General features: G+C 37.3%; 1 long non-coding RNA gene and 1 pseudogene across 2 annotated transcripts in view; both read right to left on the bottom strand.

Moving 5' to 3' along the window:
* LOC115845674 (uncharacterized) overlaps window positions 1-15,072 on the bottom strand; it is a 57,354-nt gene that overhangs the window by 27,094 nt on the left and 15,188 nt on the right. The window lies entirely within an intron of this gene.
* On the bottom strand, window positions 1,362-3,363 carry LOC115845043 (zinc finger protein 131-like; annotated as a pseudogene).

The following is a 15,072-nucleotide window of genomic DNA, read 5'->3' as shown; positions in this document are numbered from 1 at the left end:
TCTTTATTTTCTTAATGGAGGTTCACATTCTTATTTAAAATTTTATATGGAAATAAAGTTAGCTAAGTTAGCTAAGAATAGTCAATAGAGCTCTAAAGAAAAAGAACAAAGAGTAAGACTTAACTCTCAGATATTAATACTTGTAAAGCACAGTAATTAAGACAGTGCAGTATTGATACAAAGATAGAAAAATTACCCTGAATAGCAGTTTTATATATCTTTTGTTAGATGTATTTGTTTTCTTTTTTTAATGTGGTTGTTATATTTTATTTTCCAAGTAATACTGATTAAAAATATTTACACACCTACTTTTAAGTCCACAGTTTAGCACTCTTATTTGTATGGCTTTAAAAGTTATAGCACAAGATCTTTACATTAAGGATTGGGGAAAAAGATTCGTTCAAAACAAAGCCTGATATATTATATACATGTTTTTTCTCTGTACTTTATTTTAAATACATTAATTTTTAAGTGATGCTCATCTTTTTTTTCATCTGGTGGTAAAATACTAGTGCAACTTTTCATCAAAATAAAGTTTACCACAGATATAAGTGAATTTTCCCAATTGAAAATGGCCCTTCAGCAGCCACTGAATGAAATTTCTCAATCTAACTGAAGTGAAAAAGAACCGGTAGCTGTCACTGTAAGGAAAATACCGAGTGCTATAGCATGACCTACATTGCTCCTTGCAACACAAACTCTGAAAGACCCAGAGGCTCTTTACAGAAGTTTAGTTGAATTTGAAAAGGCACATAGGTGTGGTTGGTTTTTAAACATTCTAGAAATTTGCCGCCACCACCACCACCACCGTTTCTGTTGCAGAGATGACATCTGTGACTGTCAGGGTAGACAAGAGTGTTGTTCAAGCTAAAGAAAGCCAGAAGCCAAAATTTAACTGCACAGTAACAATGCACTTTTCTTCAAGCAGCCTTGTGTTTCCTATATATTCAAATATTCTAACATGCATTAGAATACATAAACTTGTATTCTAATGATTTTACGTTTGATTTTACAATATGGGGGAAAAAAACTTGAGGAAGGACATGACTGGACAAAGAGAGAAGGGAGAACCCTTACCACATGAAAATAGATACATTCGTACCCAACTATATAATAAGAATATAATCCATTTCAGTTTTCCAGAAATATACTTCTCAAAGCTTCCCATTCACTTATGGGAAAGATCCCTCCTCTGTGGCATCAAGTGGGGGAAAATCAGTTTGTTTCAATAGAAACAGTTCAACACAACAGGAAAGAGCTTAACTTTGGTCCACATTTCTGTTAGCTTAAGGACAGTCACACTGCCCATCATCAGTTCAAAAACTCAACACATAAACTTAAAAGTATATTCATTTGTTATTTCATTCTAAAACTGGCATAGGTGTTCTGTTCTCATTTTCTGACTTTTCAGCTTGGGAACCCACTGTTGATTTGGTCTCTAAACCCTCAGCATCTTCGTGATCTTCTCTGGCCGCCGCCGCAGCATCTGCTTGGGTAGGCTCTCTCCTCTTGGTTCATGATTTCAGGGGTCCCTTGATCCAAGTCTGCTTCTAGAAGCTCAGTGTGTACTTCCATTGGCATCTGATTTACCCATTCAACATGCAGCTCCTCTACATGTACTTCGGTACCTTCTTCAGTCTGAATTCGGCCCACTTCTAGATAACTTACCTGGACCTGTTCTGGAAGCTCGTTCATATGTGAATCGTGCACTTGGCTGTCCTGGAGCAGATCTGGGTGGACCTGTTCCACAGTCACTTGTGCCGAATCCACTTGAACCTGAAGCAATGGTAACACGTGCACCTTCCCAACTTGTTCTGTAATAGTCATTGATGTCACAGGTTCAGTTTGCACACGTGTTTCTACTGAAAGAACTTCTTCAGTTACTAGACGCTCTGAAATATTATGAGCATCACTGAGATGCCTCCTTAATTCATTTCCTTGCATAAACCACAAGTCACACAAAGTACAATGGTTGGGTTTATCTCCAGTGTGTATTACCAAGTGATCTTTGAACTGGTCCCAGCTGTTAAACACACTATTACAGACCTGACATTCATAAAGCTGCTTTCTTCCCTTTTTTGCCCCCACTCCAGTTTGGCATGCAGTCAGGTGACGTTTGAGGGTGCTATTTCTAGCAAATCGTTCATGACAATTTGGACATTCAAAAGGTTTTTCACCTGTATGCTTTCGAAGATGCTCTTTAAAATGTCTAAAGTGGTCAAACTGTTTCTCATAGTACTGACATATGTGAATGTTTTTCCCAGTTCTTTGCTTCTTACTGACTCCACCTTCTTCAAGGTGGTAACAATTGAGGTGCTGTTTCCATGCGCTCTCCCGAAGATACCTTTTATTGAATATTTCACACTTGAAACTCTGAGTGGAGTGTGATTTCATGTGTTCCTTAAAATGGTAAAACAATTTAAATGAACGGTTACATTTCTCACAATGGAACAAATCCTTCACATGTGACAGCTGAAGTTCCACAATTTCAATACCTTCTACCTGTTTGCTTGTGGGGTCAGAGGCACAGCCATCTTCATCTTTAATCTGCCCTTTTCTATCACCTTGACGGTACTTGCTGGTGATATCTGCCAATAATGCCAGAGCGGAATCATCAGAGAAACCTGTGCTCTGAATATACTTTACGGACTGCCTGGCAGTAGCCACATCCTCTAACGTTTCAATGCCTTCATCTTCCACTTCGATTGTGCCTTTAGCAATCTCCACCTCGATTTCAACAGGTTCAGATTCTGCAGACGGCAATGACTCAGTGATACCATTTGAAGTTTCTGCAATCTTTCTTTTTTTTGCTTCACTTTTTCCTGTGATAGTTTCCTCTAGTGGAGCTGAGTTTTCTTTGTTCCTGACTTCAAGGGCTTTGATAGCTTCTAGCATTTGTAGAAACTCTGCTGCTTTCCATACATCGTTGCCTTCTTCTTCTCCTTGTATCATTAATTTTGCTGGATATGTGAACTCAATCAAATGACGAAAGGCCATTTTACTAACACCTTCTATCTCCACCAAAGGTTCCTGAGTAAACTCCTGAAAGAATTTGTAAAACAACTTGCTGCAAGCAGCCAAAACAGCCTTGTGGGCCTTAAAATGGTGTCCGTCGACAATCAGGGTGATGTCAGTAAACCGGTCCTGCTCTCGCTGTTCATTCAATCGGTCCAGGATCATTTTCTGATGTTCAGGGAACTCCTGAAGGCATTCCATCGTCTCTTCGGCCTCCGTGGCCATCGGGTTGTTCTAGCTCACGATCCTCCCTCTCTCCTTTCTGTGCCGAAAGCCTTACCTTCTCTACTCTCCCCTCTCGGGGCGTAACTCGCCCCACACTTTTCCCGAACCCTGAACAGCGCCTCACCCGCCATTTCCTCGCGAGTCCCCGGGCGCTCCCTCTGCTTGGGTCCGGCTGGCGCACGTGGGCTCGCTCCGAGACCCGCACGGCTGCGGCGCGGGTGGCGGCGGCGGCCACCTGTTAGATGTATTTCTATGTATTTGGTATTTTTGATGCTGTTGCAAGTTATATTATTTTGTAAATTTCAATCTCTGTTGCTCATATCAGAAAAACAATTGATTTTTCTATCCAGAACTTGTTAACCTTCCTGATTAATTCAAATACTTTATAGATTCTTTTGAATAACACAATCATGTGGTCTAAAAGTATTGATAATTTTATTTACTCTTTTCTAATTCTTTGCCTTCTTTTGATCTTATTACCCTGGCTAGGCTTTCCAGTACAGTGTCAAATAGAAGTGGGGATAGCAAATATCTTTTTCTTTTTCCTGATCTCAGAGGAAAAGTTTTCAACATTTCAGTGTTAAAAGTGTTGTTTGGTGTGGTGTTTTAAAATTTGTTTTTGTAAATATTCTTTATTAGATTAATAGATGTTAAATTTTATCAAATGGTTTCTCTCAATCTATTAAAATGATAGAGATTTCTTTTTCATTCTGTTAGTCTGGTTAACTACACTGAATTGATATTTTAAAATGTTAAACCAACCTTGTGTTCTGGGAATAAGCTGAAGTCAGCTACGGTGTGCCACATTATTACTGGATTCAGTTTATTAATATTTTATTTAAGATTTTTACATTTATTATATGAGAGACTCTGACCTGAACTTTCTTTTCTTTTAATAACTTTGTCAGGTTTTGGTATTAAGGTTATGCTGGCCTCATAATATGAGTTGAGGAGTAGATGTTGGTTATTTGTCTCTTTTCTTGTCTTATTTCCTTTTTAATCCATCTTACCAGGCGGTTATCAAATTTCTTTTTACCATCTTACCAGTCTTCTCAAGTAACAATCTGTTGCCTTGGTTGATATTCTCTGTTGTATTAAAATTTTTCCCATTAATTTTATTCTTTTATCATTTCCTTCCTTTTGTTTTGGTTTAATTTGCTATTCTTGTATATCTTCTTGACATAGAACCTAAGATAATCGATTTTTTTAAGCTTTTTTTTTCCCTCACCTAAAATCTACAAATAAATATTCCTCAAAGATCAAGTTTAACTATTTAATGAATTTTCCTTTGTAGGATTTTCATTTTTATTTAGTTCAAAATATTTTTTAATTTCCACTGAAGTTTTCTTTGACCTATGTGTTCTTTATAAATATATTACTTAATTTCCAAATATATGGGGATTTTCTAGTTATCTTTTTGTTATTGGCTTCTGCTTTAGTCACTTAAAAAAGAATACAGCAGTTTCTTGGTATCCGTGGGGAGATTGGTTCCAGGACCCCCAGCAGATAACAAAATCCGCGGATGCTCAAGTCCCTTAGGTAAAGTGGCATAGTACACAGTAGGCCCTCCGTACCTGCCATTTGCGGAGCCAGCTGTGTATATTCTGCTGTTATAAGGGTTGTGTTCTATATAAGTTAATTAAATAAAGTTTTTGAATCATGCTTTTCATATTTTCTCTGTAATTGCTAATTATTTTTCTGTTTATTACATCTGTTACAAGAAGGGTATGTGAAAATGTCTCATCATGATTTGTGGATTTACCATTTTTTCTTTTAATTCTGCCAACTTTTACGTTAAAAATCTTGAGGCTATTAATGACATATAGAACTGTTACATCTTCTTTGCAGATTGAACTCTATCATTATGAAAAATTCCTTTCTCTCAGCTACGTCTTATTGTCTTAAAACCTATCTTGTCTGATATGAATATGGCTACCTCAGCTGTGTTTTGGGATAGTTTTTGCATAGTGACTTTTCCTCATTTTTCCACCTTCAGTCTTTCCAGTATTCTTAAATTTAAGGAATCTCTTATAAGCACATACAGTTTTTGTTTAATCCAGTCTAGCAATTTTGTCTTTTAATTGAAATATTTAATCTGTTTATGTTTCATGTAATTATTGATACATTTGGGTTTAAATCTGTCATCTTAATACTTGCCACCCATTTGTGCCATCTTTCTGTCCCCCTTTTACTTTCTTTTTGTTTGAAGTTTTAAAAACTTAGTATTTTTATCCACCTTTCCTCATCTGTTGGCTTGATAGTTATACATTCCTTTCTATACTTTTGGCAGTTAACAAAAATTATCACGTGCATCACTTACTTATTAAAGCCTAAGATGAATGAATACTTTTGCCATTTCCTGGACAATTCACAGAAATTAAGATACTGTAATTTCAGTCCCCTGCTCCTAACTTATAGTGTGCTCTTGTTTAAGTGTTCTAATTTCATATCTATATTTAAACTTCTCAGGATATTATTATGGAATAAATTATTATTGAATACATTAGGTATGCATTTAGATTTATCCACATATAACCCCTTTTTTGGGCTCTTCATTTTTTTTCTCTCAATCCTTCATTTATGAACACTTCCTTTCTCCCTGAAGAGTACATGTAATGTTTCACTGAGGACATGCCTGCTGCTGAGGAATCTGTTGGTTTTTGTTTTTCAGAGCGTGTCTTTACTTAGCCTTTGTTTCTGAAAGATATTTTTACTGGGTATAGAATTTTAGGCCGACAGTTATTTTTTTTCCAGCATTTTGAAGATATCCCATTGTTTTCTGCTTTCACTGTCATCCAGTGTCTTCCAGATCTTATCTGGATAGGTAGAAATAACACTAGGCATGCAAACTTTTAACCCAAAGGCTAAATAAAAATGCATCTATGAATTCGTAGCTCTATTTTTTATGGAATTTTGCAAAAGTGCATATGCATATGTCTTGCTCAAATCACTTTCACAGTCTCAGAGCAGCTCATTTTGTAAGAAACACCCATAATACTATTCCATATCCTTTTCTTTTTAAAAATTTTTAATTAATTAATTTATTTATAACATCTTTATTGGAGTATAATTGCTTTACAATGTTTTGTTAGTTTCTGCTATATAAAAAGTGAATCAGCTCTACATATACATATATCCCCATATCCCCTCCCTCTTGCATCTCCCTCCCACCCTCCCTATCCCACCCCTCTAGGTGGCCACAAAGCATGGAGCTGATCCCCGTGTGCTATGCGGCTGCTTCCCACTAGCTATCAGTTTTACATGTGGTAGTGTATATATGTCCATGCCACTCTCTCACTTCGTCCCAGCTTACCCTTCCCCTCCCTGTCATATCCTTTTCATTTATGATGTCAGTCCACATGGGTCTGCCTTGAATTAGCATTCCTGATCATTTACAATTAATTTTACATGGCTGTTTGTTAGCTGTGTCTAACTGAATATTTTCATTTTTGGATATCTCTTGTTGGAAAAATAGCTAAATATGATGCCTCCTTACTGAGAATATTGTGTCTATAATTGTATATTTACTTATGACTTATTTCTTCACCTAGAAAAGTATTTTGGCTACAATATTAAATTCTTTTGGCATTAATATTGTGCTTGAACTATGAACTAAACCCTTACTTTCAAAATATTTTTTCCTATACTAAAATCCACTACAATATAATGTAGCACTTAAGAATATGAGTTTTACAGTAGCAAAGATCAATAAAACTAAAAGCTGGTTCTTTGAGAAGATAAACAAAATTGATAAACCATTGGCCAGACTCATCAAGAAAAAGAGGGAGAGCACTCAATCAATAAAATTAGAAATGAAAAAGGAGAAGTTACAATAGACACCGCAGAAATACAAAGCATCCTAAGAGACTACGACAAGCAACTCTATGCCAATAAAATGGACAACCTGGAAGAAATGGACAAATTCTTAGAAAGGTATAACCTTCCAAGACTGAACCAGGAAGAAAGAGAAAATATGAACAGACCAATCATAAGTAATGAAATTGAAACTGTGATTAAAAATCTTCCAACAAACAAAAGTCCAGGCCAGATGGCTTCACAGGTGAATTCTATCAAACATTTAGAGAAGAGACAACACCCATCCTTCTCAAACTCTTCCAAAAAATTGCAGAGGAAGGAACACTCCCAAACTCATTCTGTGAGGCCACCATCGCCCTGATGCCAAAACCAGACAAAGATACTACAAAAAAAGAAAATTACAGACCAATATCACTGATGAATATAGATGCAAAAATCCTCAACAAAATACTAGCAAACAGAATCCAACAACACATTAAAAGGACCATACACCATGATCAAGTGGGATTTATCCCAGGGATGCAAGGATTCTTCAATATACGCAAATCAAATCAGTGTGATACAGCATATTAACAAATTGAAGAATAAAAACCATATGATCATTTCAATAGATGCAGAAAAAGCTTTTGACAAAACTCAACACCGATTGATGATCAAAACTTTCCAGAAATTGGGCATATAGGGAACCTATCTCAACATAATAAAGGCCATATATGACAAACCCACAGCAAACATCAGTCTCAATGGTGAAAAACTGAAAGCATTTCCTCTAAGATCAGGAAAAAGACAAGGATGTCCACTCTCACCGCTGTTATTCAACACAGTTATGGAAGTCCTAGTCATGGCAATCAGAGACGAAAAAGAAATAAAAGGAATCCAAATTGGAAAAGAAGAAGTAAAACTCTCACTATTTGCAGATGACATGATACTATACATAGAGAATCCTAAAGATGCCACCAGAAAACTACTAGAGCTAATCAATGAATTTGGTAAAGTTGCAGGATACAACATTAATGCACAGAAATCTCTTGCATTCCTATACACTAATGATGAAAAATCTGAAAGAGAAATTAAGGAAACACTCCCATTTACCACTGCAACAAAAAGAATAAAATACCTAGGAATAAAGCTACCTAGGGAGACAAAAGACCTGTATGCAGAAAACTGTAAGACACTGATGAAAGAAATTAAAGATGATACAAACAGATGGAGAGATATACCATGTTCTTGGATTGGAAGAATCAATATTGTCAAAATGACTATATTACCCAAAGCAATCTACAGATACAGTGCAATGCCTATAAAATTACCAATGGCATTTTTTACAGAACTAGAACGAAAAAATCTTAAAATTTGTATGGAGACACAACAGACCCCAAATAGCCAAAGCAGTCATGAGCAAAAAAAACGGAGTGGGAGGAATCAGACTCCTTGACTTCGGACTATACTACAAAGCTACAGTAATCAAGACAATATGGTACTGGCACCTATGGTCAACTAATCTATGACAAATGAGGCAAGGATATACAATGGAGAAAATACAGTCTCTTCAATAAGTGGTGCTGGGAAAACTGGACAGCTACATGTAAAAGAATGAAATTAGAACACTCCCTAACACCATACACAAAAATAAACTCCAAATGGATTAGAGACCTAAATGTAAGACCAGACACTATAAAACTCTTAGAGGAAAACATAGGAAGAACACTCTGACATAAATCACAGCAAGATCTTTTTTGATCCACCTCCTAGAGTAATGGAAATAAAAACAAAAATAAACAAGTGGGACCTAATGAAACTTAAAAGCTTTTGCACTGCAAAGGAAACCATAAACAAGACAAAAAGACAACCCTCAGAATGGGAGAAAATATTTGCAAACAAATCACTGGACAAAGGAATATTCTCCAAAATATATAAACAGCTCCTGCAGCTCAATATTAAAAAAACAACCCAATCCAAAACTGGGCAGAAGACCTAAATAGACATTTCTCCAAAGAAGATATACAGATTGCCAACAAACACATGAAAGGATGCTCAACATCACTAATTATTAGAGAAATGGAAATCAAAACTACAGTGAGGTATCACCTCACACCAGTTAGAATGGGCATCATCATAAAATCTACAAACAACAAATGCTTGAGAGGGTGTGGAGAAGAGAGAACCCTCTTGCACTGTTGGTGGGAATGTAAATTGATACAGCCACTGTGGGGAACAGTATGGAGGTTCCTTAGAAAACTAAAAATAGAATTACCATATGACCCAGCAGTCCCACTACTGGGCATTTACCCAGAGAAAACCATAATTCAAAAAGACACATGCACCCCAATGTTCACTGCAGCATTGTTTACAATAGCCACGTCCTGGAAGCAACCTAAATGCCCATCGACAGATGGATGGATAAAGAAGTTGTGGTACATATATACAATGGAATATTACTCAGCCATAAAAAGGAACGAAATTGTGTCATTTGTTGAGACGTGGATGGATCTAGAGACTGTCATACAGAGTGAAGTAAGTCAGAAAGAGAAAAACAAATATCGTATATTAACGCATATATGTGGAACCTAGAAAAATGGTACAGATGAACCGGTTTGCAGGGCAGAAATTGAGGCGCAGATGTAGAGAACAAACGTATGGACACCAAGGGGGGAAATCGGTGGGGGTGGTGTTGGTGGTGTGCTCAACTGGGAGATTGGGATTGACATGTATACACTAATATGTCTAAAATTGATGACTAATAAGAACATGCTGTATAAAAAAATAAATTAAATTAAATTAAATAAAAAACATGAGTTTTAGAGTAAGAAAAACTTGGGGTCAAATAGTAGCTCTGTTACTTACTAGTTGTGCATCCTTGGAAAAATAACTCCAACTCTTTAAACCTTATTTTTATCTTCTGTGTAATGGGGTCAATAATTTCTACCTAACAATGCTGTTTTTAGAATAACTGAGGTGGGCCTCTCTGGTGGCGCAGTGGTTCAGAGTCTGCCTGCCGATGCAGGGGACACGGGTTTGTGCCCTGGTCCGGGAAGATCCCACATGCCGCGGAGCGCCTGGGCCCGTGAGCCATGGCCGCTGGGCCTGCTCGTGCCGAGCCTGTGCTTCGCAACGGGAGAGGCCACAACAGTGAGAGGCCCGCGTACTGCAAAGAAACAAAACAAAACTAAACAAGAATAATTGAGGTGATCACACCGGTTAGAATGGGCATCATCAGAAAATCTACAAACAACAAATGCTTGAGAGGGTGTGGAGAAAAGGGAACCCTCTTGCACTGTTGGTGGGAATGTAAATTGATACAGCCACTGTGGGGAACAGTATGGAGGTTCCTTAGAAAACTAAAAATAGAATTACCATATGACCCAGCAATCCCACTACTGGGCATTTACCCAGAGAAAACCATAATTCAAAAAGGCACATGCACCCTAATGTTCATTGCAGCACTATTTACAATAGCCAGGTTATGGAAGCAACCTAAATACCCATCAAGAGATGAACGGATAAAGAAGATGTGGTACATATGTACAATGGAATATTATCCATAAAAAGGAACGAAATTGAGTCATTTGTAGAGACATAGATGGATCTAGAGATTGTCATACAGAGTGAAGTAAGTCTGGAAGAGAAAAGCAAATATCATATGCTAACACATATATGTGGAGTCTAGAAAAATGGTACAGATGAACCAGTTTGCAAGGCAGAAATAGAGACACAGATGTAGAGAACAAATGTATGGATACCAAGGGGGGAAAGCGGAGGGTGGGGTGGTGGTGTGGTGAATTGGGCAATTGGGATTGACATGTATACACTGACGTGTATAAAATGGGTGACTAATAAGAACCTGCTGTATAAAAAATAAATTAAAATTCAAAAAAAAGTGAAGTGAGAAATTAGTATCATGATTTATGTGGCGTTCATTATTGTTATTATTATTAATTCTTTACCTTATATAGTATAATATTGCTGCTGTCTCTGTTCACAGAACAGTATATGGTATTGGCAGATGATATCTGGTAGGAGCATGGTGCCTTATGAAATAAATAACTTAAAATAACTTACCACTTTTTTTTTTGGAGCTTATGAAGATATATACTTGGTGAACATGTAAGTCAATGGCATTTCATAAATTCTGTATTCTTATAACACATGTGATGGTTAATTTTGTGCGTCAACTTTACTGGACTGCAGGGTGCCCAGATATTTGGCTAAACATTATTTCTGGGGTGTTTCTGAGGGTGTTTCCAGATAAGATGAGCATTGGAATAGGTAGACTGAGTAAAGCAGACGGCTTTCCACAGTGAGGGTGGCCACTACCCAATCTGTTGAGGTCTGAGTAGAACAAAAAGGTGGAGGAAGAGAGAACTGACTCTGCTTGACTGCTTGAGCTGAAACATCAGTCTTCTGTCCTTTGTTGGGACTTACACCATTGGCCCTCCTGTTCTCAGAACTATACCACTGGCTTCCTGGGCCTCTGACTTACAGATAGTAGATTGTGGGACTTTTCAGCCTTCATAATTGCATGAACCAATTCCTTATCCTATCTCCTATTATAACCAGGATCTGCTGTTGATCCTGTTTCTGTGGAGAACCTTGACTAATACCGTAAGCATTTATTGAGTCTCCAACAAGGTGAGGCTCTGCCTTCTTGTTTCAGCTCTCATACTGTAAACAAGTATCCTTTTCTTGATATATTTAATGCTGCATTTATTTTGCATTTTTCTGCTTTTTGATGATGATTTTACTGTGTAAGATGACCCCCAAATATAGTGCGGAATTGCTGTCTAGTGTTCTTAAGCGCAAGGAGGCTGTAATATGCCTTGCAGAAGAAATATGTGTGTTAGATGAGCTTTATTCAGGCCTGAGTTACAGTGCTATTAGCTGTGTTTTCAGTGCTAATGAATCAATAATATATATATTAAATAAGGTGTCTTTAAAGAGAAACACATAAAATAAGATCATGTATTGATTGGTTGATGAAAATGTTATGACCAGAGGCTCACAAGAACCTAACCTATTTTCCCCCTAGGAATAATTGTTCAGTATTCATGAATTCAGGGTTTCCAGTGACTTTATAGAACATAACTACTATGAATAACAAGAATCAACTGTATAAAACATTTGTTTAAGCTGAAAAGATGGCCAGTGAATATGCATGTTTAAACATTTTGTAGAATTATAGTCAACCCCCCAAAATGGAACTAACTCATTTAATTTTGGAAGACACTATTTTCTCTTTTGTTTAGATTGGTTTATTTTCTCAGACATTTACTGGGGAATGTATTAAATAAGTCAGGCACAGTTGAGTTAGACCCAGTTTGTGCTGCAAGGGAACTCCCAACCTGCCATGGAAGGCAATGAGAATTGTACAATCAACAGTATTGACATTTATTTGTATTCATGGAGCAGACGTCACATAGAGTCAGATGTTGGATTTCTTGATGTTCTGAACATGCCTAGATACAGAAAATAACCATGGACTGTCCACAGAGCAGATATCTCTGCAACATGCCAGTGAAGGGCGACCTTATCTTAGAGCTCCATGGATTTACAGAGGCTTGGTATGTGATAAGACCCTAAGCATGTTTAGATGAAGAGCTAGAGCCAGAAACCAAGTCCCACAGCTCAAGTTGAGTCCTTTCCCACTAAACCATGTTTGTTCTATGTGCTTAAGTGAATTATTGGGTTTAGGCTTACAAGTGAACTCATGTTCCGGAAATTCCACTTAGGTCTGATGTTTAGAAGTGAGTCTGAGGCTGTTCACCGATGAGCTCCTAGAGGCCTATTTTACTGGATTTGAGCATTAAAAAAAATTTTATTTATTTTTGGCTGAGTCGGGTCTTAGTTGTGGCATGTGGGATCTTTTGTTGCAGCGTGCAGGCTCTCTAGTTGCGATGCACAGGCTTAGTTGCCCCGCGGCATGTGGGATCTTAGTTCCCCCGTGGCATGAGGGATCATAGTTCCCCGACCAGGGATCGAACCCACTTCCCCTGCACTGGAAGGCAGATTCTTAACCACTGGACCACCAGGGAAGTCCCTGCTATGTTTGAGCATTTTTATAGAAAGAGTTTCATAGATTTCAGCTGATTCTCAAAGGAATTCATGATACTGAAAAAGTATATGAACTTCGCATCTTCAGAAGTTTACTTTGTACCATAAATGGTAAACTGAGTAAGGATTAATAGTGCCTTTGGCATTGTATTTTGCACTCCTATCAATTTAGTGGAGGATTTTTATGTTAAGAAGATGCTAATTGTTGACTAGGGTGTGGCAAAATAAACCTACCTGTGGCAGTGTAAATTAGTACAAAATTTCTAAAACGACATATGGTACCTTTTGAACCAGGTACCAAATTTAACCTTCTATTTAACAATTCTATTCTAAGGAAGTAATTAGAAACTCAGGAAAAAATACTATCTATGACACATAATTCTTCAGAACATACGAAGTAAGAATCAAAGTAAATGTTTAAAAGTTGTTGATTATATTATGATGACTTAATATAATGAAAAGTGTCTATGGCAAGATACTATGTGAAAAAAAATCACAGCATTTATGGTGTGATCATGATTTGTATATACATGACCAGAAGAACATATATTAACAGAGGTTATCTCTTGGTAATAGGTGTTTCTTTTCCTTTTTTTTGTATTTTTCAAGTTCTCTAAATGACTATATATTTTTATAATCAGAAAAAATGTTAATGTTTTGTCACACTTAAACTTTGATTTACCTAAGGGAAATCCTGTCTGTTTCTCTTAGTGTCTACATTTCAAAATGTCTCATCACCGGTTTTGGCTGAAAGTTCAAATGGAAACTCAGTTATTTCACGTTTGTTCAATTTACAGGCCCCTTTTCTTCCCATGGTGACATTTCAGCTTAAACCTTTGTACTCAGCCCCCTTTCCAATTCTCGCCTCTCTCCTTTCTTCTGTTTTTTGTTCTTTCACTGATCTTTAAAATAAAATTTAAATTCTGGCTGCTTTTCTTTGGCAGCCTTAGCCTTTTTCTCCTCTTCTCTATTTGTACTATTTGTACTATTCAGTTTCAGATATGCACCTGACCCTTGTTTCTTTACCCCATTTTTTTCCTTTTGGAAGTTAGAAGCGTTCATGGAATAGTCTCTTCTAAACCTGAGAACCTTGGTAGTAGTTTTGTGTTAATTTTTGTACTTTTATTACTTTTGGGGTTTCACAAGTATTTTCCCACTATATATCAGAAGCAGGTGTCCACAGGTGTGCATGTGTTCTCACATGTGTGCATGTGTGTGTGTGTACATATGTACGAGAACATGTGCATGTATGTGAAGTTCAGGTCAGACCTGTGTCCAGACTGTATGCACAGGATGGGAATTTCCTAATCCACTCTGATACCAGCAGGCTCACGTCCATACTTGGAAAGATTTGGTGAAGGTGATGCAAACTGGGTTGGCTCTGTGGGTTGAGCTGCTGTCAGGCTGATTTGGAGCCAGGCAGGGTGACTTTCAACCTCTCCAAAAGCCTTTCAACTAGCAAAGAGATACATTTATTAGAAAAGATGATAGAACTCGATTTAGAAAAGTGTGAATACAGGGTTGAATTAAAATGACACCTCAAGGAAGGAGCCCAGGACCAAACCAGGAGACTCTGAGTCAAAAATCAAGGCTAGGATTTTTAGGATGAACATTTTTATGTTTAAATTGGAATTCAAAGTAGATATTTGTAATTGAAGTCCCGTGCTTATTTTATTTCCGTAAATCTAATGTCTGGCTTTGAAGTTGGCTCCATTGTAGGTCCAACAGCAGTGGGCCTTGGAAATTTGCCTGATAAATCAAACCTATGATGAAAAGAATCAGGAAAATGCGACACTGGCTGGCAGTGTGCAAACCCCATGGTGGTATTATAGAGCACTCGGTGTCCCCTAGCAGAGAAAAATGTACCTTAACATGCTTCCTGGGATTGACAGCTCTTCATCCTTCAATCTAAAGACAGAGTTGGGTAGACAAAGGATAGGGAGACAAATCCTTTACTTTAATGTTATT

Source organism: Globicephala melas, chromosome 3 (genome assembly GCF_963455315.2).
Source record: "Globicephala melas chromosome 3, mGloMel1.2, whole genome shotgun sequence".
Classification (NCBI taxonomy): Eukaryota; Metazoa; Chordata; class Mammalia; order Artiodactyla; family Delphinidae; genus Globicephala; species Globicephala melas.
This window is presented reverse-complemented; position numbering and strand designations above follow the sequence as displayed.